Below are 25606 nucleotides of genomic sequence, written 5' to 3' on the forward strand. Positions count from 1 at the left end.
AAATAAAGGGATTTCCCGAGAAAATTCATTTACATTTATGTATCTTTGTATTTTATGTTATATCCACCTCAACACTGTATTCACTTAAAATACTCTGAATGACTACCAAAGAAGTTTATTTCAGAATAATAATACAGTAGGTTAATTCTGTCATATACATTTGAAAACAAAGTATGAAATATTTATATTTACAAATTGCAAACTTTATATACGCTCATTTATCTATACATATCCCCCTATATATTAATATAAACATACTGTATAAGCCGGGCTCCAGCATGAGGGCTAAGGGCAGGCCTAAGTACTACATTTCCCATGGCCTAGCAGTCTACCTCATCTATTTTAATTTCAATATTTATAGAATAAACAAAATCAAAGGATGTTCGAGGTCTAATCATCACCCTTTCAGACCTTAGTGGCAGTTTTCTGACTTGAGTACCAGAAATTCCATGCCCCACCCCCACTCCAACCTATCATTCAAGAACCCTTTGGTTTCTCAGCCCATCACAGCCAGTGTGTGTGTGTGTGTAATTAATAACTTTCTTCAACTGGTCTTTACTCTACCATGGCTCAGTTTCCTAACAATTCAACATCATTTCATTGCTCCTCTGTTCTGGCACGCATACATGTTGCGCTACAAGCATTAGCCCCATGGGCAAGTAAATGGGCATTATTTCATTCATTTGATTAATTACTTAATTCAACTGGTTTTGATTTGACGTTAAATTTTTACGGCCACCTGCATTGATTACTCTTGGATTATTTTCCTCTGTTCTTGCATTGCAATATCCTGGCAGTCATTGTGCAACTGGTACAAGTGTTCCTATCTGGTGGGCAGAGTGTGAGATTTTTGGGACACTGCTCAGAAAACTGTCCATTGTTAGAAATAATCTCTTGAGATGAGGAATATAAAGTGTATGTCATAAAAGCTTAAAATAATTACTGTGATATGAGTAGTTATAATGTATTACCTGGACCAGTGCTCTGCCTGTAGAAGCACATAAGTGTCTTTTGATTCACGCATGCATTCACCTGCATTCATCATCCTCAGGTAATTTTCCTCGTTTCTCACGGCAAGGCAGAGCAGGCAGGATATCCTGGCAATTATTGTGAATCAGGCACAAGAGTTCCTGGCTGGTAAGCAGAGCATTAAATTTTTGGAAAACAAGATGGAATACTGAGCGGTCCGGTACTTGCATAATAACCAATCCCCTACTGCCTTCTTCATCTACCCCTTTGAACCTTGTGTGTATGCATATGTATGTAGGCCCTGTGTGTGTATAAATATATATATATATATATATATATATATATATATATATATATATATATATATATATATATATATATATATATATATATATATATATATACACATATATATATAATATATATATATATATATATATATATATATATATATATATATATATATATATATATATATATATGTGTGTGTGTGTGTGTGTGTGTGTGTGTGTGTGTGTTTGTATGTGTGTGTGCAATTCTCTTGCTTGAGGGTACACTTGGGCACGCGGTTCTGTCTTGTTTCTCTTTCCCTTGTTTTGTTAGTTTTTTTATAGTTTGTATAGAAAATGTTAATGTTAATGTTATTCTTGATTTTTTTTTATTTTTCCTTGTTTCCTTTCCTATTTTCCTTGTTGGAGCCCCTAGGCTTATAGCATCCTGATTTTCCTACTAGGGTTGTAGCTCAGCAAGTAATGATAATAATAATGCATATATACGGCTATTCATGGCTGAATATTTAATTCTTGCCCAATAAAGACACTCAAAAGACCATTGAGTGGTAACGAACTGGTAAGTAATTGCAGATGTTTGGATATCAATATCACAGGAGTGATCCCCTCCACGTATAAGATGGATAAAGCGCCCATGAAAAAAGGTTGAGGACTATGAAGCGTGAAGTAGGTGATGAATGGAGAAGTATTCAATTAAAAGGCCAAGATAGAGACGACTGGCGAAATCTAACCGAGATCCATTGCGTCAATAGGCGTAGGAGATGAGATGATGATGATATATTCATGTACACACACACACGCGCACACACACACACACACACACACACACACACACACACACACACATATATATATATATATATATATATATATATATATATATATATATATATATATATATATATATATATATATATATATATATACATATATATATACCCTATCTAAATTTCAGATTAGTAAAATGTAGGAATAAATATTAATTGGGAATTCTTAATAACTTGAGATTTGCAGATGACATAGTTGTATTTAGTAAACCATGGGAGGATCGTAAAAGACAATAGAAGATTTGAATAGAGGGAGCAGAAATGTAGAACTGAAAATGAATATGAGTAAAACTAATATAATGTTCAATGAAAATGCAGTGACAACTAATAAGAGTTATGGACGAACTTGTGTTTCCCCAGGACATGAGACCGAAATTAAAAGGATAAGCATGGGATGAGAAGGTTTTAGAAAACAAAATGAGATTATGAAAATTAAAATGCCACTTTCTCGAAGAAAAAAAAAGTATATTTTAATGAGATGGTCCTACCAGTAATAACTTATGCATCAGAAACCTGGATCCATACTAAAGCCTTAGAGCATACGCTAGTTACATCTCAGCGAGTTATAGAAAGAATAATGATGGGAATAATGTTTAGAGACAGAAAAGCAACATGGATACGAGAGCAAACCATAGAATAGAGGATATTCTAACAACGTGTAAGAAAAAGAAATTGACGTGGGCAGGGCATATAATGAGACTGACAGATAATTGATAGACATTAAGAATAAAATAATCGGTCCTCAGATTGCAAAAGAAGCAAGAGAAAGAAGAGAAAACGAGGATTCACAGAGCAAGAAAGCTTACTAGTGTGGACTGGAATAGAAACGATATAAACACACACACATACACACACACACACACACACACACACACACACACACACACACACACACATATATATATATATATATATATATATATATATATATATATATATATATATATATATATATATATATATGTGTGTGTGTGTGTGTGTGTGTGTGTATGTATGTATGTATGTGTATATATTTATAAATACATCATCAGCCGTTACTAATGAATATACAAATGCAGCCGCTTCTAGTTCACTGCAGGACAAGGGCCCCAGACTTGTCCTTATTCTCATTGGTAGCCTATACCTTCGAGTGTTTTTTTCAACTCCCTTTTCCTGTTGGTAATTTTGATTGATACTGGTGTCGATTTGATTAATAGTAGATTTTTTCCTTAACCTTTTTAGCATATGTTATTTACTCATTTGGGGGGGGGGGCATCAATGTGTGAAGTGTTGATTAACTTAATTGAATCAATATTCTTTGCTATATCATCAACTTTCAGTGAGATTTATAGCAATCGGTCAGTAGCCTCTTCTATATTTTAGATTTTCCCCCTCCAAATCTTGCTGTTTTTTCATTGCAATTTCAGCTTCTGAGCTTAAGTATACCTTGTTAATGCTTACTATTTGAAACTATGTATTATTTTCTAATCCTAAGGTTTTATTTGAAATGGAATCCAGTAAATACACTAAGTAAATGTTATTTCAAATACAATTTCACTTATTTAGGAAGATAGAGTCCATCTCGCGACTTTTTATATTTGTATTATTTAACTAAGGTACATTACTAAAGTTATTGTCTTGGCCATGGTAGGTTATTTTTGCGTACGCAGTCATAAACGCACAGGAGCCTACAGTTATTTAGTCTAGAAAATTGAAATATGTTGTTCTACTCTGAAAATACTGAAACCTAAATGAATGTGTTTATTGCCTTCATGTATAACAATAAGTAAAAAAAGAAAAACATTCCCAAAACGAAAACGCACATTTTTTTCTGTAGGCATTCTCTACGACAAGTAATTATAGAATTTCAAAATTAATCAAATCTTACCAGTATAGAAAGCTTTTGATACTATCACTATATTTTAGATATATACATGTTCATAAAATATTTTGATTTTAAACTTTGTAGCTAACTTAATTTTAAAATTAAATTTAATTATTTCTATTGCTCAAAAACAAACGGACCCTAATTGCTCTCTTTCGGCCGAGCAGGCCGAGATTAATGATCATCACTGATCACCATCGTAGTCGGAGTAGTGTGCAATTCGTTTCGTTATTTTGTCCGTATTGACTATTTGCTGTTCAGTTGGTGTACGACATATCCCTACCAGGAAAAGTAAGTATTGTATAATTTGTATCCACAAAACTACTTACTAGATGATGATTATGATTTTCTAAAATTCTTGTGTCTGCCGGTACTCTATCTCCGTTGCACACGATTAATAATAAGCATGGTTAGTCGTTCAAGACTATAGTAAATATTTACTGATATATGCTGGTTTAAATCCTTTTGTCGATATTTTTAAATGTAAAATGAAACAATAGCAATTGTTACAAAGAGGTCTGGAGAAGTATGTATTTATGGGGTACTAATGCATGTTTCAAAGATACTATAGTAGTATTATGATGGAGTAAGAACACGCATTTCTAAATCAATGCAAGTGAAAGGTTTAAGCTTGACTATTGAGAACATTGTTTGGTTGTATGTATGATGATGGCCATACTCCATAACAACCTTATTTTCAACCCTATGATAACAATACGGTACTTCTATATTTACGGACGGGAAAACCTTTCCTACTAAAAAAGAGATTTTTCCTAGAGAAAAACACAATATTTCTTCGAAAATTACACTTATTTTCACTGCAAATAAATACTTTGTGAAATATGTATACATATCTATATCCAACGATAATAGGGGACCCCCAGGGGTAACCCGGGGTTTTTGGGTGGGGAAAACATACTGGGAAAACTGTATATTATAGTAAAAAAAAAAAAAATTTCTCGTCTATACATTATTTTCTTGGCTGCATAATAAATCCATGGAAATTGAACAAATTATCTAGATCCTATACTACTTGTATATTTTTCATTTGTTTGTTGATATAATTATATCTTCTTAGCTGTTGAGTAAACCTATGACTTTGATAATTATACACAAAGAAGAGCCCGCTAGTACACAATGTTGCTTTTAGATTATTCCCTAATTCTTAACACACAGTAACGACTAGAAAAGTGTGAATGAATACAAAAACTTTGTCATTCTTAGTATGATATTGATGGTTTGTTTGTTAGCTTTACCAATAGGAACTTAGTTTTGGGGATTGTTTGCTCTGATATGTATCATTTATTTTTTTTTCATAAAATATTGGAAACATATTTTAAGTTAAGACATCATAAATGAACCTTTGTGAGAATTTTGGATGACTCACCATGTCATAAATGATCAGTTAGATTTATTTTTAAGGTATTGAAAAAAAAAGTTTGTTAGTATTATCCTCAATGGTGAATTGTACTTCAATGGTGAATTGTACTTAGAAGACAAGAAAAATACTCATATTCTTAATGACTATCAGTAAACAAAAAGAAAATCCCCATAAAAGGACACAATGTACCATATAGAAAGGAAGGGATATATCTTAGCCAGAATTCACATCTATACCAGATATCACGCAGCTTTGCAATACAGTATAACCCTGTCTATGCGTAAAAGCTCCCCTGTGATTGGTCAGCTCTCGGAAAGGGAATAGCATCGCACTTGTAACTTGTCCTAATGATAACCAGTATGGAATTACCTCTATCAGATAATGTTCTCTCTGTGCATGATAACAATACAGTACTGATTTTCTGTTACCGAAGTTGTGAAAAATACAATTAAGTAGCTCAGCTAAAAGATATGCTTCATTTATTTATGGTGTTGTAATTATAAAGTTTGAGTTATTATGATGATGCACATTATGAACAGCCCTAAATAAATGAAGCTAGAATTAACAGGTTCCCCCAGTTGACCTTAGAAAACAGCTGCTGAGGCGAGTGATGCTTCTGCCGTTTCTGCTTCACTCCTAATCCTTCTTCTGTTTCTACCTCGCTCCTAATCCTAGAGGACATTCTACTTCCTTAGTGAGATGCAGAATCGTAGGGAGAGAATTACAATTCTGGGGATGCATAAGGGATTACTTCTCAATCTGCAGGCCCTAAAATTCTGTCGAATGAAGAAAGAGAATCGTAATTTACTCTCTTCATGGTGTTAGGAACATCCATGGCGTTACTCGCTTAGGCAAGGCATGTGGATTACCACTAAAGGACAGGAGGGCACGCATCAGCCTTCTGTGCCGTGCCCCTTTCAACGCAAAACCTCAACTAGAACTTCCCTGGTCAACCTTAGCCAAGGAAGTTTTGGGGAAGGTTGAGGATCGATCATGTACTGGGAGGAAAGGACTTGCTCAAGTCAAGGAAATCCTCTCTTCTCATACCTATTCTGCTGTCTAAGCAAAAGAGTATTACAGAATCTTTGGGGGCACTACCATCACTGTTTCCGATTGAGTCCCTTAGGCATCAGACAGTCAACCAGTGGGCAGACAAGGTGTTGAAGTGTCGTAAAGCTGTGACTTCGAGGGTGTACAAGTGCTTTGGCTGTCAGGAGAAGCTGGACCTGCGGAATGCCTCTCTGAAGACCCTTTCGCTGTTTCCACCTGAGAACATTGCAACCACTATGGGAGACTGGAGGAAGGAGACACATGACTCGTTGATGCAAAGGGCTAAGTCTTTCGGGCACCTCAACTTTCTACCTCAGGGCAGCCTAAGTCATTGGTCCAGTCTCTTCAGCCCAAGAAGAAAATTTGTCTACAACCACATCCCATTCTCAAGAAACCCTCTTAGATACCCGCTTCTTTTTAGATCCAGGGATTCAGCCGAGGTATGGATAAAGGCAGAGTAAAGTGCCAGTGCTAGGGATGCTCCCCCCGCATTACTACCAGTGGAGAGATGCCTACAAAGGAATTGGAGGAGGTGGTGGTTCCATGGAAGAGTGGACTGGACTGTCTAGTTCCTATGCTCAGGAGACCCCCCTTCCATTCACTATTTCTCCCCCTCCTCAGATTTCTCCTCCGGTATTGGTATCATCCTATAGTCAGAGTCGGCAGAACATCCTGCCCCTCAACAGGAAGTAGGAAAGATGTTGAAGAAGTTCTCCCTGCTGGAGGTAGAGGATAGGTTGCAAGGCTTCTTCAGTTAACTCTTCCTTGTGAAAAGGCATCTGGAGGCTGGAGATTGATCAGCGGTCTTTTTGCTTTGAACATTTTCATTCATCAGAACACACACGTTCAGGATGGAAACACCGGCTACAGTCATCCAGGTGATAAGACCAAAGGACCTCCTAATAACGTTGGCCCTCAAGGACGCTTATTTCCAGATTCCAGCTCACCTGTCGTCTCAGAAATAACTTTGAGTATTAGTCGATGGGAAGGTTTTCTGGTTCAAGGTCCTCTGCTTCGGTGTGTTGACAGCCGTGAAGGTCTTCATGAGGATGTTCGAGCTCGTATGGTCCTGGGTCCATGCCAGTAGAATCAGGTAATCAAAAGAAAGCCTGCTAGTCCATCGAGACAAACTTCTCAACTTTTGTCAAGATACGGAGGTCTTGATAAATCAAAAAAAGTCTGTTCTCATCCCTACCCAGAAACTGGGTTTACTTGGGTATGGAATTTGATACCATACAAAAGAAAGAAAAAAAAAAGTAGTCTCTCCTTCACAGGGCAGGATATTTTGCCTGTAAAAGGTAGCTCTCCTCTTCCTGCATCAGTCATGTCTGCCAGTGCCAACAATGGGATATTGTTGGCACAGGCTCATCGGCCATCTAAATTCTCTGGAACGGCTAGTTCCCAGAGGCAGACTTAGCTTGCAGTCTTCAATGGTTGCTGAAGTCATTATGGTCTCAACATCTAAATGATCCTCTAGCTTTAGTGGTTATCAGGCAAAGGCCAAGATGGATCTCAAATGGTGGCTAAAAGAGTCAAACCTTTGAAGGGGACGTCAGCTCTCAATTTCTCTTCTGGAGTCTCATCTGTTTACAAATGCATCCAAGGAATAATGGGAGCTCACTTAGGTTATCATATGTTATCAGTGTGGTCGGAACAAGACTGACAAGTTCACATTAGCTTTTTGGGGCTGAAGGCAGCCTAGCTCTCTCTTCAAGAATTTTGCCCTCTTCTCAAAGGACACTCAGTGGTGTTGATGAATGACAACACTTCTATAGTACCCTATATCTGCAAGCAGGGAGGGACTATGTCCCTCTATCTATGTCAGCTAGCGGTGAGGACTCTCAAGTGGACAGAGACCAACTTGATATCCCTCTCAGTCTGGTTCATTCCAGAGAAAGAGAACGTGGTTGCGAGGTAAACTGAGTAGGTAGACAGATTGTAGGGGCCGAATGGTTTTCAGATCCTTGCATAGAGACAGAGATTCTAACTTTGTTGGGTTCCCTGCCGATAGACCATTTTGTGTCAACCTTGATCAACAAGCTTCCAGGCTACTGCTCACCAGTACCAAATCCAGCGGCAGCATTCGAGGATGTATTTCAGCATCCATGGGACGACCTCAACGTGTATGCTTTCCCGTCGTTCTGCCTTCTAAGAAGGGTTCTGAACAGAGTCCGAACATCTCAGAACATGTACACGACTCTCATATCACTGAAGTGGCTGCACATGGACTGGTACTCATATCTACCACTTCTTTTAACCGCGATTACTAGAGAACTTCCTCATCCTCCCAACCGTCTACATCGACCATGTTAGGATTTACCACATGGCAGTTAAGTCCCTACAACTTCATGCTTGAAGGTTGTCCAACAACTCTCAGAGAGAGGTTTTTCTCAAGGCACAACACAGGAGATGTCTGGATACCTCTGTAAATCCTTGAAAGCGGTCTACCAGCCAAGTGGGCTATCTTCTGTGGTTGGCGTCGTAAGAGGGGTGTCTCTCATCTTGGAGACTCTGTTCCACTAATTGCCGACTTTTTATTTTACCTCCGTAAGGGGAAATTCTGCTCCCTTACTGCAGTAAAAGGCTATCGCTCAGCTTTGAGTCAAGTCTTTATACTGTATTCAGTAGTACTTAAGGGAGTAGACATTTCTTCTTCAGAGTAACTCTCGATGCTCATAAGAAGCTTTGAGCAGTCCTGCCCTACAGTCAAAGTGAGTCCACCATCCTGGAATGTTGTCAAAGTCTTGCGGTCCCTACAAACTGTTAAGGCAAACCTCGAGCAGAGATTGTACTTTGAAAATGGTGTTCTTGGTCCTATTAGCCTTGGTAAGTTCGTTGGTGAACTTTATCAACTCACTTTCAATATCACCCATTCAAGGGGGTTGGAGGGAGGTGTCTTTCAGCCTTGTCCCTGAGTTTGTGGCCAAAACCCAGAATCCATCTTCTAGCAACCCTTGATTTTTATCTTTTCAGGTTATAAGTTTTTGAGACGTAACTGAGGATCCTGATAAGCTGTTGCTCTTTTCTGTAAGGGCATTGAGGGCCTACCTCAAACATACCAGTTTTGCCAGACCTCACCTGCAGCATCATTTTACCAGTATAGGAAGGAATAAAAAGAAAATCTCAAAAAATACCATTTACTTCTTGTGAAAGGAAGTTATCTCACGATCTCTTTCATCACCAACTGAGAGTTGGGTATGGGTTAAAGTGCCTGATGTTAGAGGCATTAGTACCTCACTGGCCTTTAACCTCAACTTCTCTGTGGTGTAGGTTCTAATGGCAAGTGTCTGAAGAAGACAGACACCTTTACAACTCATTGACTTGCGGGTGTGACTCGCAGAACCATGAACACTTTAACTTTGGGACCTGTAGTAGCTGCTCAGCGGGTGGTTTAACTACCACAGCTCCTCGTACAGGACAAGTACCTTCAGGTCAAGGGCAAAGGTTACAAGTTAGCTAAGTCTGGGATGGAAGTCATGAATAACTGGACTTTTCATTTCTTTCGATCTTCCTCTCTCTTGGGGTGCAGCTTAGAAACCCTCACCAAATGGATTCGACCTGAATTAGAGGTAAGATCATGATTGCTTTCAGCTACCTTGTGTGTAAACACAGGGGAGTCTTTTCTCCACACTCCTTATGTGGTGAGTGTGATTTGTCTAGGCAAACCTATTACTCTACTCAATAAATTGGTCTGCTTCACATCAGCTTTGGACAAGTCCTTAATTTTGATAGATTTACAACACAGAGGGTGCTAGCTAAAGCTCAACATCTTTAAGGCAAGGGGTCATGTTCCTCTTTAAGCATGCTTATGGTTCATGAGGTGTAAAGAACCTGACTCTTCAGCATTATATGCAAGAGGCCTGAGTTCCCGGGTAAAGTTCCAGCCAACCAATTGGAATGAGGACTTCCGCCCTCCTAAAAATGAGTCTCCTCTAATGAAGAATGATTGTTTGTATTTGAGTAGGAACAAGTCAGAAATTTTTAAAATAGTTTGTATTTTTCCTGAGGTATTTTCTCAAATTTTCCTGCGAACACCAATTCCCAAGTTAGTACTTGCTTCAATCAAAATGAGTAGCTATGAAGTTGGGGGGTTGGGCGCGTCGCCTCCCCAGTGCCGATAGGTAATGGGATTGTTTACATATTGTTAATACTGTAGTTTTAACTGCCATGTTCCAGCTTTGCTGTTATTCTTTTATAGTAAAGGACAGTGGTTTGTATACTGTAGTTAGGAAAAATACAAATTACCGGTACTTAAAGAATTTGTCATATCTCAACTCTGGCCCTAGATTGGACAGTGGAAGGGGTTGTTCAGGAGCTCACCTTCTCACCAGCAGAGACATTAACCATGGAAATTGCAGCTTCTGCTTTGTTATATGCCACATCATGGCTTAATTGCTGGTCGCGATTAAAATGGACTTGAGCAAGCCCAAGATCCTGAAGAGGTATACCAATCTAGTCCTCTCAGGCCGCAAGACAGTCGACTACTTAACTCACCAAAGCCTCAGTGTGTGAGCTATTTGAGTCCTGAGGAGATGGGACTCTGTCATAGGGAGTCTCCATAAGAGGTTGGGTAGCAGGGAGGCTCTGGTGCTGAGGAACACTCCTCTTGCATTGACCTACATGCTAGAAGGCTGACAGGACGGTTGACTGGTAAAGGAAGATATATCAAGAATTATTCTTCCTGAGGGCATTCTAATTCCAATCTACAGGGACAGGTAAACCCGTGCCAGGCCCAGGCCCTTCTTCGAGGCCCAGCCCAGACATTGTAACTCTTCGTTCGACTGATATGCGACAGGGATTTCCCTACAAGTAAACATCTCTCCTCCAGTCCAGAAGGTGTGACCCCCAGTTCCCTTCTGATCCCGGCCAGTACCCTTCAGAAGGGTGAAGCATAGGAGATGGTTACGACATCGGTAGGAGAGACAGAGCTCCCACGAGACTTCTCAGGTGCGGGATGCCTAGCGACCCACGGGGAAGTGGTAGGAACACTGAGCCAACGAATGGACGGTTTGAGTCCTCCAGGATAGGTACCGTATTCCATTCATGGGCTCTCCCCCTCGCCTTTCCCAAGTCAGCAAGACGTTTTGGTCATACCACCAGGGGTCAGAACTTACCTTGAGCTCCCATAAGATATTCAGAACATGATGGGCAAGAGGCCCTTCAAACAATTCTGGATGGGTCTCCAGGCTTTTACAGTCATTACCTCTGATAAAAAAGTTGGAAGAGTTTATGGTTTACCCCCTGTTTGTGTGTTTGTTTGTGACGTCAAACTTGGTTCATATTTGAGTGTATGAAAATCCACGCCAATTAATACATGTTAAGGTCAAGGTCAAGCCAAAGGTTGAGAAATAAGCTGCCGTGGCGGAGGTCTGCACTCTACTCAGTGCCCCTCTAGTTTATTCCTAGGAGAGAAGGCAATAGGAGGTTGGAGACCAGCCATCGACCTGTCCCCCCTCAACTGATTCATTTAGCAGACGCCCTTCACGATGGAGATGACGAGTACCATCTTAGCAGCAATCAGAAAAGGGGACTTCATGTTGTCACTTGATCTGAAGTTTACTTATTTCTAGATACCCATTCACCCCCAAAGCAGGAAGTATCTTCAGTTCTGTATGCAGAAGACAACCATCCAGTTCAGGACCCTATGCTTTAAACTCCTGACAGCCTTGCAGGTGTTCACAAAAGTCTTTGCTTTATTGTCGTCATGGGCATACACTTGGAGAATAGTGCTCCTGTGTTACTTGGATGACTGGCTACTCCTTTCTTCCTCATGGGAAGTCTTGGTCCAACAAAGAAACCAACTCCTGCAGTTCTTCTCCAAACTAGGATCACCCTGAATTGGGAGACGTCTCAGATACTCCATACTCAGGAAATGTATCTGGGGATGAAACTGGATGTAGTGGCAGCGAAGGCATTCCCCTTGGGTGACAGGCTACCCAGAATATGACAGGTGGTGGAGCCTTTCCTCATGCAAACAACCAGTCCAGCTAAGCAGTGGCAAAGACTTCTTTGGCACCTCTTGTCAGTAGAGAAAGAAGACTCAATAGTCAGGAATTAGGACTCACAGCACATGAGAGTTGTGATTAACCAGGAGAGCAAGGCAGCCCTGGTATGGTGGTCATCAAAGGTAAACCCCAATGCACACCACCGGAGATGCTCCTGTTCATGGGTACGTCCAATCTCAGATGCGAGGCCTGAGCATCTGAGGTCAGACACTGTTCATGGAATTTGGCCACCGGAGGAATGAAAGTTGTACATCAACAAACTAAAGTTGATATGGCAGAACTTCGAGGCTTAGAGGCCTTCGAGGTACAGCTTCAAGGGCACTGTGTCCAATTGATGAGCGACAACACCACAGTTGTGGCATACATCAACAAACGGGATATGGTGGCCTGGTCATGGTGCGACCCATCAGCAAAGGCTCACACGTGGACAATAGACAACATGATAGGACTGACATAAGATTCATTCTAGGGAAACTGATTACAGTATTATAGCATACAAACTCAGCCAGGGAGGCCAAGTGATAGGGTCAGAGGGGTCCCTTCCTCCTTAAATGGTGAGGACTCATGTGATTTCCGTAGGTTCCCCGACCATAGACCTATTCACAACCAGTCTGAACCCCAAACTCCTAGTTTATTGCTCACCAGTACCAGACACAATGGCGTTGGTTGAGGGTGTATTCCAACACCCCTGGGATGGAATGGATGCGTACGCCTTCCCTCCCTTTTACAGAAGAGTGCCCAACAGGGTCCTAGCTACACACAAACCTGTAGCTAGCCATAGAGTGCTACCCACCTAGTCTCCCTCCTCGTGTAGGAGCCTCGAGAGTTACGGCTGAGGCCAGACCTCCTGTGCCACCCTTTTGTATGGAGGCACTGCTGAGGCCAGACCTCCTGTGTAAGCCTCATACGAAGGTACCACACAGCGTGCTGTCATCTCTATCTCTTAATGGACGGAGACTATTCGGTTCCTTCTCAGTAAAAAAACGTTTTTCGAGTAGAGCTGCGAAACAGATGTCAGATTACCTCAGGAGATCCTACACAGCAATCTACCAGGTCCAGACCTAGTCTCCTGAGGCCTGACCTCATGTGCCAGCCTTATGTATGTAGGTACTGCTGAGTCCAGGCGTCCTGTGCAAGCCTCATATGAATGTACCACACCGTGTGCTGTCATCCCTATCTCTTAATGGATGGAGACTATCCAGTTCCTTCTCGGAAAGAAACAGTTTTCAAGTAGAGTTGCGAAAGAGATGTCAGATTACCTCAGGAAATCCTCCACAGCAGTCTACCAGGTCAAGTGGGCAGTCTTCTGTACGTGGTATCAGGGGAAGGACATCTGTCTAGTCTCGGCCTCCGTATATGTGATAGCGGACCTCCTGATTTTTCTCTGTATGAAAAAAACAAATGTCAGTGCCAGAAATAAATGGTTACTTGGCTGCTTTAGGGGTGGCACGAAATACAGTATAAGGATTGGGCGTCACAATGGCCTTCAGGAAGAATTTCGCAGTAGGAGAGGTATTGAAGGGAAGGGTGTGGAAGAGCCTATGTACTTTCACACCACACTACCTACTGTAGGTTACTCAAATATTTAGACACCGCCTTAGGGCTGGTCGTAACCACCCAACAATTGAACTAGTTCGCGTTCAGATTGCATTTGAATCAAGACTTGGAGTGGAAATTTGTGAATGGCGAGAACGTGGTTTTTTTCTTATCCCGTTTTTCTCTTCCTATTAAGAACACTTGGTCTATCACCTAGGCAAGAAAATGTTTTCCCGGCGAGTCACGGAGAAGTGGAAAGTTTTAATTCAAGTGGATTAGGCTACTCCACGTAGGGTGAGGAGGTTATATATACTTGACCAATCCATTACTTGGTGTAAGCCTAGAAGGATGAAATCTTCCTTTTAAAAGTTTTCCCCCTGGAGGAGTAGCCTGTGTGGAGATACATGTAGTTCTCACTTCCATCCTTTAGATCCGAGAACAGACGCCAAAAGAGTGGGTTGTATTTTGAGGAAGTTTCTCAGTCAGTTTTGGTAGGGTTTCCCCCAACCTAATTGACTTTCTTACTTAAAGACAAGGGTTTGTATTCATATTAGAGTAAATCACAAATTTTAGTAATTAGCATTTTTCCAAACCACAAACATGAGTCCTTTAAGGTTTACTTCCCACCTCACCTCTCTGCAAACCTAAGGCTGAGACCTTCAAGAAGGTTGAATTGGACCATAAGGGAGAATGGGTTAATCCCCCTTCTCCCCCACAATCCTGCTAGTCTCTCACACAAGATGCTTTTGTTTTGCCCATATGGGTCATCAAAACTTATCTTACACTTACAGGAATCAGGTTTATATAGTTTAGTTAGGCAACATACAAATGACTAAAATTTGTGGTTTTAGTACTGTACAGTAAATAGAAAAAGAATTATAGCTCAGTTGCTTGGCCTATATAGGTATCTGTTTGCTCTCCACATTTTGAGTGATTTTTGAGTGGTTTATAGGTGTCTGTACTTGTATGAGGAAGTTACTGCACTGCCACAAGGCAAAGGTTTAACTACTACTATTTATTTTATATTGTAGTTTTCTTCAACTTTGTATTTTATTGTTTTTAATGTCCACTGTAATGAACACTTTGTGGTTCTAATTTGTTACATAATATTTCAAGGTTTCTGGATGATATTGAACCATCCTGATTAATATCTGTTATATATGGTATCTAATCTGATATCAGTTGGATGGGGGCCTTGATCTTTGCAATCAATCCTCCCTCTGATTGATAATGCCTAACCTAACATAGTGTTATCTAACATTACGTAGGCTTGAGTTCAAGTCTGGCAGGATAGCTTTGCTTCAGAACTTATTCTCTTTCTCCATTCATGAAAATTGACCCTCTTGTATGAAAGATGAGGTTGGAGTTAAGGCTTGTTGAGGCTTTCATAGAGCTTATTAAAACATCTCACACAATTAATGTCAGTTTTGTTCTATTTTGATTGAGTTGTATGTATGTATTTCAAAAGGAATGAGGTAAAGAGTGCAGTATGTTTAATATATCTATGAATGTGTGTGGAAAGTCATTGACTGCTTGATAGGCAACTAACAGTTTGGTTAATAAGGGATGTGGGTATGTATCAAATCATTGTAATTGAATAGTTTCATAAGAAATTTGAGAGTAATGGAACAAGAAATTAATAAACTTGTTATGAATGAACTTTGAAAAGGCTTTTGATAATTGATAGAAATGCAATGTAGGAAGATTTTAAGATGCAATGTATTATGTGGAGGCTAATTTAAAAGTGATTAGAACTGTGTGATTGGAGGAAAGCCTATGTTGAAATATGTTGATGTCAGTAAATGGTTCCATTTAAAAGTACAATAAATTTTAAATACAGGTGTGTGGCTTTTATGAGGAGAGAATAAGTTATGAATAGAGTAACATTTGAATGATATTTGTAATTTAAAGTGAAAACTGGTGATAATATACAGAAACTTCAGAATCTGGTGAAATTATTAGCATAAGTGAATTTTTGGGAGTCAATGTCTGGCAGCAAGATTGGATGTTGGTGTGAATGAAGAAGGGCCATGGTTAGCTTGTATACAAATGCAACTTAAAACTGTAGTAAATAGAGCAGATGGCAGCATTGAAATACCACTGAATACGGACATTCAATGATTGTATGTCTGTGGCACAACAGAAGGTGGGAATTGCGTCGATTGTGAATTGTGTAAGCAACCGTAGTACACTGCTATGGAACTAGCATTCAACAATTATGTTTTATAAACCGTCGAATAAGACTTAATTATGTGCTACGAACAAGTTTGGCTGTATAGTTTCCATTGAAATTGTTTTAAAGAAAAGGTTTGCAAATATAAGAAAAGATGCATTACGTAGAAATATTGTAAGTGCCGTTTCAGAATCATAGGAAGCAAACTGTAGATACATATTGAAACTTAGTTCTACTGTAGAATCAGTTAACCTTACACCCAAAGCCAAAGCGACATTAAGTAAAAGAAAATTATATTATTATTATTATTATTATTATTATTATTATTATTATTGCTTGCCGAGCTACACTCCTAGTTGGAAAAGCTGGGGGATGCCATAAGCCTAGGGGCTCCAATAGGGAAACTACCGATAATTGGTTCATGAAATTCAAATATGCTGTTCTAAGCTTGCAAAAAAAAAAAAAAAAAAAAAAAAATACTACTACTTGCAAACTTCAAAAGAATATTAGTAATAATAAAGGGAAGGTCAAAGAAATAAACATTCTAGTAGATGTTTTGTGTTGAATATCTGGCAACTTTTTTTCGGGACAGAGAATTAACTCCGACCTATGGCATCAAGCAAAATTCATAGAATATTTGTATTGCATCAATCAAATGAGAATATCTAGCTTTGATTCTATTCACAATCATTGATTGTTTAGTAATGTAATACCTACCTACCAATCACTGCGAACTCTGCAATTTCCTCACGAGTTACGAAGTCATGTTTATAGTAGATGGTACATCTTTATCACCAGAATTAATTGATTTTAAATGGTTTTACCTTTTTTAAGATTTTGAGAATTTTATTTTGATAGTTTGAAAAAATCTGAATGGTATTTTTTAACACAGGAAAAATAGTAAAATTTTACGTAAATAGGGGTAGAAAGAGGATTCGAGTTTAAAAGAGAGAGAGAGAGAGAGAGAGAGAGAGAGAGAGAGAGAGAGAGAGAGAGAGAGAGAGAGAGAGAGTAGCCTTAAATTAACTGAGTGAACAGTAACAGGTTACAGGATTATTGCGTTAAACCTATTAAAGGTATTTTTTATCATCAAAAATCCTTTTCATTATTTATGTTTAATAAAAAACATTTAAAATCCTTTTCATTAAGTTGGTTTAAACAAATTCTTTTCCACAAAATAAAGTGATCCTGTGTCGATTCTTGAGAATTATATAAAGTGTAAAATACTGGAATTAAAAGTACCTCTCTTTACTTATTGGGAGGTATTCATAAAAATGAAGGATATCCTTGTAAGCATAAGGTAGAAGTACAAGGCAATTCTCTGAAGCAAAAGGTAGAAGTATAAGCAAATCTTTCTTTCCATATTCATAATGATTACCTTTTACTTGCGAGGATATCCTCCAAGCAGAAGTAAAAGGTTGACTCGTGTTTCGGGAGCACTTAGTTACATGTTGGAACTTGTAAGATTTCATTTGTGCTGTCAAGATAAGAAAGAGTTTAGTATTTATAATACGTATTTAATGCCCTGTTTTTACTTGTATTTAATTAAGTTTACGCATCAAAGAACGCAGACGCCGCCGCGCCTTCCCCAAAACCTCGCTAGCAATATCTATCCCCCACCCCTTGCATTAGAAGTTCTTTGACCTCTTTTTAGCTCCCCCACCCCTTGCATTAGAAGTTCTTTGACCTCTTTTTAGCTCCCCCACCCCTTGCATTAGAAGTTCTTTGACCTCTTTTTAGCTCCCCACCCCTTGCATTAGAAGTTCTTTGACCTCTTTTTAGCTCCCCCACCCCTTGCATTAGAAGTTCTTTGACCTCTTTTTAGCTCCCCCACCCCTTGCATTAGAAGTTCTTTGACCTCTTTTTAGCTCCCCCACCCCTTGCATTAGAAGTTCTTTGACCTCTTTTTAGCTCCCCACCCCTTGCATTAGAAGTTCTTTGACCTCTCTTTAGCCCCCCCACCTCTTGCATTAGAAGTTCTTTGACCTCTTTTTAGTTCCCCACCCCTTGCATTAGAAGTTCTTTGACCTCTTTTTAGCTCCCATACCACTTGCATTAGAAGTTCTTTGACCTCTTTTTAGCTCCCCACCCCTTGCATTAGAAGTTCTTTGACCTCTTTTTAGCTCCCCACCCCTTGCATTAGAAGTTCTTTGACCTCTCTTTAGCTCCCCCACCTCTTGCATTAGAAGTTCTTTGACATCTTTTTAGCTCCCCCACCCCTTGCATTAGAAGTTCTTTGACCTCTTTTTAGCTCCCCCACCCCTTGCATTAGAAGTTCTTTGACCTCTTTTTAGCTCCCACACCACTTGCATTAGAAGTTTTTTGACCTCCTTTTAGCTCCCCCACCCCTTGCATTAGAAGTTCTTTGACCTCTTTTTAGCTCCCACACCACTTGCATTAGAAGTTCTTTGACCTCCTTTTAGCTCCCCCACCCCTTGCATTAGAAGTTCTTTGACCTCTTTTTAGCTCCCACACCACTTGCATTAGAAGTTCTTTGACCTCCTTTTAGCTCCCCCACCCCTTGCATTAGAAGTTCTTTGACCTCTTTTTAGCTCCCACACCACTTGCATTAGAAGTTCTTTGACCTCTTTTTAGCTCCCCCACCTCTTGTATTAGAAGTTCCTTGACCTCTTTTTTGCTCCCCCACCTCTTGTATTAGAAGTTCTTTGACCTCTTTTTAGCTCCCCCACCTCTTGTATTAGAAGTTCTTTGACCTCTTTTTAGTTTCCCCACCCCTTGCATTAGAAGTTCTTTGACCTCTTTTTAGCTCCCACACCACTTGCATTAGAAGTTCTTTGACCTCCTTTTAGCTCCCCCACCCCTTGCATTAGAAGTTCTTTGACCTCTTTTTAGCTCCCACACCCCTTGCATTAGAAGTTCTTTGACCTCTTTTTAGCTCCCCACCCCTTGCATTAGAAGTTCTTTGACCTCTCTTTAGCTCCCCCCACATCTTGCATTAGAAGTTCTTTGACCTCTTTTTAGTTCCCCACCCCTTGCATTACAAGTTCTTTGACCTCTCTTTAGCTCCCCCACCTCTTGCATTAGAAGTTCTTTGACCTCTTTTTAGCTCCCCCACCCCTTGCATTAGAAGTTCTTTGACCTCTTTTTAGCTCCCCCACCCCTTGCATTAGAAGTTCTTTGACCTCTTTTTAGCTCCCGCACCACTTGCATTAGAAGTTCTTTGACCTCCTTTTAGCTCCCCCACCCCTTGCATTAGAAGTTCTTTGACCTCTTTTTAGCTCCCACACCACTTGCATTAGAAGTACTTTGACCTCCTTTTAGCTCCCCCACCCCTTGCATTAGAAGTTCTTTGACCTCTTTTTAGCTCCCACACCACTTGCTTTAGAAGTTCTTTGACCTCCTTTTAGCTCCCCCACCCCTTGCATTAGAAGTTCTTTGACCTCTTTTTAGCTCCCACACCACTTGCATTAGAAGTTCTTTGACCTCTTTTTAGCTCCCCCACCTCTTGTATTAGAAGTTCTTTGACCTCTTTTTAGCTCCCCCACCTCTTGTATTAGAAGTTCTTTGACCTCTTTTTAGCTCCCCCACCCCTTGCATTAGAAGTTCTTTGACCTCTTTTTAGCTCCCCCACCCCTTCCATTAGAAGTTCTTTGACCTCTCTTTAGCTCCCCCACCTTTTGTATTAGAAGTTCTTTTACCTCTTTTTAGCTCCCCCACCCCTTGCATTAGAAGTTCTTTGACCTCTCTTTAGCTCCCCCACCCCTTGCATTAAAAGTTCTTTGACCTCTTTTTAGCTCCCACACCCCTTGCATTAGAAGTTCTTTGACCTCTCTTTAGCTCCCCCACCTCTTGTATTAGAAGTTCTTTTACCTCTTTTTAGCTCCCACACCCCATGCATTAGAAGTTCTTTGACCTCTTTTTAGCTCCCCCACCCTTTGCATTAGAAGTTCTTTGACCTCTTTTTAGCTCCCCCACCCCTTGCATTAGAAGTTCTTTGACCTCTCTTTAGCTCCCCCACCTCTTGTATTAGAAGTTCTTTGACCTCTTTTTAGCTCCCACACCCCTTGCATTAGAAGTTCTTTGACCTCTCTTTAGCTCCCCCACCCCTTGCATTAAAAGTTCTTTGACCTCTTTTTAGCTCCCACACCCCTTACATTAGAAGTTCTTTGACCTCTTTTTAGCTCTCCCACCCTTTGCATTAGAAGTTCTTTGACCTCTTTTTAGCTCCCCCACCCCTTGCATTAGAAGTTCTTTGACCTCTTTTTAGCTCCCCCACCCCTTGCATCAGAAGTTCTTTGACCTCTTTTTAGCTCCCCCCACCCCTTGCATTAGAAGTTCTTTGACCTCTTTTTATCTCCCCCACCCCTTGCATTAGAAGTTCTTTGACCTCTTTTTAGCTCCCACACCCCTTGCATTAGAAGTTCTTTGACCTCTTTTTAGCTCCCCCACCCCTTGCATTAGAAGTTCTTTGACCTCTTTTTAGCTCCCCCACCCCTTGCATTAGAAGTTCTTTGACCTCTTTTTAGCTACCACACCCCTTGCATTGGAAGTTCTTTGACCTCTTTTTAGCTCCCCCACCCTTTGCATTAGAAGTTCTTTGACCTCTTTTTAGCTCCCCCACCCCTTGCATTAGAAGTTCTTTGACCTCTTTTTAGCTCCCCCACCCCTTGCATTAGAAGTTCTTTGACCTCTTTTTAGCTCCCCCACCCCTTGCATTAGAAGTTCTTTGACCTCTCTTTAGCTCCCCCACCCCTTGCATTAAAAGTTCTTTGACCTCTTTTTAGCTCCCCCACCTCTTGTATTAGAAATTCTTTGACCTCTTTTTAGCTCCCACACCCCTTGCATTAGAAGTTCTTTGACCTCTTTTTAGCTCCCCCACCCCTTGCATTAGAAGTTCTTTGACTTCTTTTTAGCTCCCCCACCCCTTGCATTAGAAGTTCTTTGACCTCTTTTTAGCTCCCACTCCTCTAGCATTAGAAGTTCTTTGACCTTTTTTTAGCTCCCCCACCCCTTGCATTAGAAGTTCTTTTACCTCTTTTTAGTTCCCCACCCCTTGCATTAGAAGTTCTTTAACCTCTTTTTAGCTCCCCCACCCCTTGCATTAGAAGTTCTTTGACCTCTTTTTAGCTCCCACACCCCTTGCATTAGAAGTTCTTTGACCTCTGTCTAGCCCCCATACCTCTAGCATTAGAAGTTCTTTGACTTCTTTTTAGCTCCCACTCCTCTAGCATTAGAAGTTCTTTGGCCTCTTTTCAGCTCCCTTACCTCAAGCATTAGAAGTTATTTGACCTCTCTTTATAGCTCCCACACCTCTAACATTAGAAGTTCTTTGACCTCTCTCTTTTGCTCCCACACTTCTAGCATTAGAAGTTCTTTGACATATATCTAGGTTCCATACTTTTAGCATTAGAGGGTCTTCGATCGATATTTTGAGGTGCCTTACTTCTAACATTAGAGGCTCTCTATTTTTAGGTGTCTTACCTCTGGCATTAGAGGCTCCTCTTCGCTATTCTCTTCTGTCTTCTAGTTTTCAAGATCTTCTTTCATTAGATTATCTGTTTCTTTCAGATTTCATTGTCTCTTTTCCTTAGTTCGTCAGTGTCCTTCTAGATTTCAAAAGAGATTTCAGTGCCGCGAGTCCTCACTTCGTCAGATTCCTCAGGGAAATCGAAGGCATTTATTCTTTACCTATCTGGGCAATGAGTAAAGAGATGAATACTATCGATTTCCCAGCATACACTATCATGCCAAAGTAAATGACGAGCAACATGATATATTTACCAATGTCGTCTGGATATGTCCTTACTTCAATGGCGAATTTTGGGACAATCCTGTTGAAGAAATACACGTCACTCACCGTTCAGTTGAACCATTCATTCTGCCTCCATCCTCATTCCCCGCAATTCGTTTTTGCACCGATACAAAGCCTCGTACTTTTTCCAAGAGTCTCCTTTAATAAGACATTGTCGCAAAAGGCCAAGCAAAGGATCCTTCAAGGCGCATACATTATGATCTTCAAAGCCAACGGAAGATATCGTGTCTTTCTATAGGTCGGGCGATATAAAACGAACGATCGGCAACTTCGGCAGCAACCAAAACCATCTGCAGTTGGTGTTCCGAAGACGTAACACATAATTCTTACCGGCAGCTTCCTATTCCGCCAGAACGCGATCTCTGTGAGTTAAGTGAAATCCTTCTCCCAGTCATCAACTCATTTCCTCTTACTCCTATTGACACGGAATTCCTTGGTTAGATTTCGCCGGCTACATACAGATCATGTGAGGTGTTGCAGGCTACGTTTGAAAAAATGAAGATCAGGTCTTCAGAAGTCATTTGAAGCTCGGGGAGTTGTTCAGGACTGCTCCAGGAAATTTCAGTTGTGGAGTCATTCAGAAATCCATGTTAAGTATATGGCTTTGTCCTTTGAAGACTTTTGGAAATTCGGGAAAGTTTTCTTCCGAAACCGTTCTGAGATTCCGTTCTGGAGGCATTCAGAATTCCATGCTAAGTCTATGGCTATTTTTTCTGAAGCCATTTGGAAATCCGGGAAAGTTTTCTTTCGATATCGTTCTGAGATTCCGTTCTGGAGGCATTCAGAATTCCCTACTAAGTCTATGGCTATTTCTTCTGAAGCCATTTGGAAATCCGAGAAAATTTTCTTCCGAATTCTTTTAGGACTCGCGAAAAATTCCATTCTTGTTTTATAACAACAACAACAACAACAATAATAATAATGATAATGAAATAATAATAAAAATAATAATAATAATAATAATAATAATGATAATAATAATAAACTACGTGATTTGATTTATGGATTTGAGTTGAAAAGTTGTGAAGACGCTAAACGCTCAACTTTGCAGTTAGTTTGAAGGAAACTTTCAGATACTCGGACGAAGGGCGAAGGGTAATTGAGGTTTAAAGCAAACCGAATTGAAATAGTTGGTTTCAGCTAAATTATTTCAGGGTTGGGATTTAGAACAATCTATTTCTGGTACGAATCGATATATATATATATATATATATATATATATATATATATATATATATATATATATGCATGTATATAAGCTTTTGCAGTATATGAATATTCTGTGTATATATGTATATTTATACGATGTATATATATATATATATACATATATATACGTAGACATATATATATATATATATATATATATATATATATATATATATATATATATATACGTAGACATATATACATACATACATATATATATATATATATATATATATATATATATATATATATATATATATATATATGTATATATATAAACTATATTTATACATTATATGAATACAGTATATTTGCATGTACTGTACACACACACTATATATATATATATATATATATATATATATATATATATATATATATATATATATATATATATATATATTTATACATACATACATACATACATACATACTGTTTGTACATACATACATCCCTAAATACAGCAGCCTTCGTATTCTCCCAACTGTTTATACATGCAAAAGCAAATGTAAAATGCATATCATCAAGTTATGGCTTAACCTTGATATTTCATCGAGATTCCAGGTGTGGACAAGATATCTGTCCGCAAGCCACTGTACATTTTGTTCTTCAAAACGGAATACCATCTTGAAATCACGATCAAGTGTGGGTAAACGGGGCATGTATTGTTTAACATGCCTCACATCCACAAAATCTGCCATTGTGCTGAGAATCGGACAGGACAACCTTTCTCTTCGAACTGCAGTCTGCTACTGACGAGACTCGGCTTTTTCGAAGCATATGCTCTTTATATGAAGTAAAGGGTATTCTTTATGTATAACCATTCACCTTTATGTGATTATAAGGATATGCTTTTGCTCTAAAAGTAGAAGCTCTAGCTTGAAATGTTTATGAATACAAGAAGGATTTCCTTCATATTTTGCAAGTATAAGCATATCCTTTTCTTTATGAATACCGCCCATTGTGGCCTTATTTAAAAGTTCGAATACCGCCCATTGTGGCCTTATTTAAAAGTTCCACTTGTTCATCAAACACTTGAAAATGTGGTTTTTCAACGCATTTATTCAATACTTTGCGCAGGTTTCTTCAAGACAAATCAAGAGTCGTCTAGATTGTCTTGGAAACAACTAGTTCGAACTAATACTGTAGAACTTTCCAAATACCTGGATGCTATTAGCGATTTCCAGAAATAATCCAGGGGTTGGTTTCAGTTGATTACAGAAGTGTTTAATGAACAAGTGAGACTTTTGAATAAGGTCGCAATGAGTATTAGAGGGGCTTTTAATACCTATATTTTACACTTAATGTAATTCTTGAGATTAGACTTAGTATCTCTTTGTCTTGTGAAAAAGTTTTTTTAAACCAGCTTAATGAAAGTGTTTTTTTTTTAAATCAACATAATGAAAGTGATTCTTTTAACCAACACAATGGAAAGAATTTTTAAACTAACATAATGAAAAGGATTTTTAAACAAACATAATGAAAAGGATTTTCTAAACAAACAATGAAAAGGAGTTTTAAACCAACACAATGAAAAGAATTTTTTAAACCAGCTTATTGAAAGTTTTTTTTTTTTAACCAATATAATGAAAAAGATTTTTAAACCAACACATTGAAAAAAATAAACCAGCATATTGAAAGGAATTTTTTAAACCAAAAAAAAAAAATATAAACCAACATAATAAACCAATTTAACGAGAAAAGTGTCCCAGCTACCCCATTTGATCTTGGACCCAAATGTTTGTTGTCTCTACTCCGTCGGAGGTTTAGTGTCTTCAGTACACCTCATATAGTGTACTGTAAGTATTACCGAAGAATCTGTTTCTATATCCATTGTTCATAATGTAATTGAGGTGATTTCCTCCAGTTGCACTCTGTCACTGAATGGCCTATTGGAAACGTCCCTGGCTGCCGTTCTGCCGGACTGGTGTTCGAGGCATGCTCAAATTTGATAGTTAATCTTGTAGTGTCTGAAACCTCATCAGCCTTGTGAGCTGATTATGTGGGGGGTTGGGGAGAGTCTATTGGTCTACCTGCTTAGCTATCAGCCGCCATTGCCTGGCTCTCCCTGGTCCCAGCTTGGGTGCTGATCATATATATATATATATATATATATATATATATATATATATATATATATATATATATATATATATATATATATATATATATATATATATATATAATGGTTAGTCACTAGGGCGTTGTCCTGCTAGTTAGGTTACACTTAATAATTTGCCGTAAAAACCAGTAAAATCCTGAAATAAATGTTGCCAGGCATTTGCCGTATATTGACGTAAAGGAGTGATATTACGGTAACCAACCCGTAAAAGCTAATAACAGTGTAGGGTAAAAAGACGGTCTCCTGTATTTTACTGAAATACGACTGAGAACAGTATATTTTATCCCGGAGAATCTCCGATTAAAATTACATTTTGTTTAACAGTGTATTGTCACTGTCCCTTGCCTCTGCCAATCATGAGTGGCCTTTAAACCCTAAACAGGACCCAATGCCTTGTTATAGATCCC

The 25606-nt window shown here is 39.1% G+C and overlaps 1 protein-coding gene across 1 annotated transcript in view; it reads left to right on the top strand.

Annotated features, from left to right (window-relative positions):
• Positions 1 to 4111: 4111 nt before the first annotated feature.
• Gdh (glutamate dehydrogenase, mitochondrial) overlaps positions 4112 to 25606 on the top strand; it is a 93460-nt gene continuing 71965 nt past the window's right edge. The window contains exon 1 of the mRNA XM_068372616.1: positions 4112 to 4241. The gene's annotated coding sequence lies outside the window, so the exon portion shown is untranslated. The remainder of the gene's footprint in view (positions 4242 to 25606) is intronic.

The sequence above is a fragment of the Palaemon carinicauda genome, chromosome 4, assembly GCF_036898095.1.
Source record: "Palaemon carinicauda isolate YSFRI2023 chromosome 4, ASM3689809v2, whole genome shotgun sequence".
In the NCBI taxonomy this organism is placed as follows: domain Eukaryota; kingdom Metazoa; phylum Arthropoda; class Malacostraca; order Decapoda; family Palaemonidae; genus Palaemon; species Palaemon carinicauda.